The following is a 2,298-nucleotide window of genomic DNA, read 5'->3' as shown; positions in this document are numbered from 1 at the left end:
AGTTGAAATTACAATTCTTAAGTTATATAATTTCTTAAGCAATGACTAAAATGTTTCATATGTGATAAATATTTGTAGCGTGTTGAAGAAGAATGAACCTTTAGAATGAATTAGTTCATTTCAAAAAATACCCTTTTTGCTGCTTATAAAGCACAAAATTATCATAGAAAATTTAACACATACACATATCAAACTTTTAACAATAGTTATCGATCACTGGTAGGATTGATTGTGATTTAAGTTTTGTCTTAACCTTTTCTGAATTATCTAAATGCTCTACTGCAGGGTCTGTCAAACTCGCCCCATCAGCATTTTGGGTCAGATAATTCTGTGTTGTCAGAATTGACAATGCTCTTCTGTGCACTGAAAAGATTGAGAGCATCCCTGGCCTCTGCATACTAGATGCCAGTAGCACCTCTCCCTCCCCAGTTGTGACAGTCTCCAGACATTTTCAAATTTCCCTCCCCGGAGTGGGGTGAGGGGCGCGGGGGCAGGCAAAATGCCCCTGGTTGAGAACAATTCCGCTATAGTAAATGTAATTCTAATATATGTAGAAAGCTAGGCAGATGTAAATATAGATCAGTAGATAAGAGTATATCATGTGTTTTTTAGGTAATATCATAGGCATTTTCCCACAGCTTTAAATTTTTTTCAAAAACATCCTCTAAAAGCTGCTTAACTTTATATTCTATGGACATTCAGTATCCTACTGGAAATTGAAGTTGTTTCAGATTATTTAAAATAAATGACAGTATAATAATCACCTTTGAGCATATAACATTGTGAGTCTATATGAGTATTTCTTTAGATTTAATGCCTAGAAGAAAAATTATAGCGTCAAATAAACATGTTTAAGACTTTTTATAAGTCTTATATCATCACCTTTCCATCTGGAAAGACACTATGAATTTATAACCCCATCTAGTAGTATAGAAGCTAGCCTGTTTTTTGTTTGTTTGTTTTACAACAGCTTAAAACCTAATTAAACATTAAAATTGTTTTAAAAATTCAAATACCTGTACTTTTTTCTGAATACAAGAATAATGTATGCTCATTGAAGACATTCAGAAGATAAAGTACGAGAGGACAAAACTCACCCTTTCCAGATTTTTTTCTCTATGAGCACATATATCCATAAACACTCTCTCTCAAACAGGAGCTCTGGGAAAGAAAAAGGGGAGGGCGCTGAAGACACGCCAATGGAGTTAAAGAGAAGGACTTCCTTAGCATAAAGTTTGAGATCTTAGAGAAGAGCAAATCAATAAGTGGAAGATTTTATACACACACACACGCGTACATATCCTTTAAAGAGAGCAAAGATAGATGGGGGCATTTTAGCTATTACTAAGTCAAGGATCATGACTAAGGCCCAGAGATTCCAGAAAGGAGGAAAGGAAAAATCTGAGAGTAAACTGAAATGATTCCCAAGAGGAAAACTGGATCCATGAAACTGGTGAAAGTTGACCTATAGAATTAAGAGAATGGCTGTAAGTTGGGGTCCATACCCCTAAATGACTAGGACAACTACAGAGGGTGTAGTGGCTAACATGGTCAGAACAGGATCACTGATTCCCACTGTGTCTCTGATATTCAAGCCTCCCCTGTTCCAGGAAGTGACACCACCATCCACCCAGATACTGTGGCCAAAATCTAGGAGCGGTCACTGATTACTGTCCTTCCCTCATGACCTCTCAGTCATTCAAGTTTTCCTAGCTGAGGCCCCAGACATCTGAGACAAGCCATGCCTGCTCGACCCTATCTGAATTCTAGCTCTACAAAGTCCATGAGCATAATCAAATGGATGTTGTTCTGACGACACTCTATTATGGAATGGTGGATGACCAGAATGCATTCTATTCATTTATTCTTCATTTAAGCCATCCTGTACTTCATCAGTATTTCATTTTCCATATTTATTCAATTCTTATTCAATCCTTCATAACCTTGTATTCTGTATTTCATTCCATTCTTTTGTGGTATTTTAAAATTTATAGTGCATATTTCATAGTCTCTTTATTTCAGGCCGTTGCACATTCTATTCCATTCTATAGTCGTTTCTACTTCAATTTCAATTATCTTCAATGTTTTATTTCACACTATACTCCATTTCACTCCTTTTCTCATATAACATTATACTTTTCTTTTATTCCATATGCATTAGATATTTATTTCCATTTTGCATTCCATTCCATTTTCCCATTATATTCCATTCAATTTTCCATTCCATATCCTGTTCAAGTCCGTATTCCATTCTCCATTTTATTCCAGTTTCCACTACAATCAGTCTTGATTTCACTG

This window comes from Equus asinus, chromosome X (genome assembly GCF_041296235.1).
Source record: "Equus asinus isolate D_3611 breed Donkey chromosome X, EquAss-T2T_v2, whole genome shotgun sequence".
Taxonomy (NCBI): Eukaryota; Metazoa; Chordata; class Mammalia; order Perissodactyla; family Equidae; genus Equus; species Equus asinus.
This window is presented reverse-complemented; position numbering follows the sequence as displayed.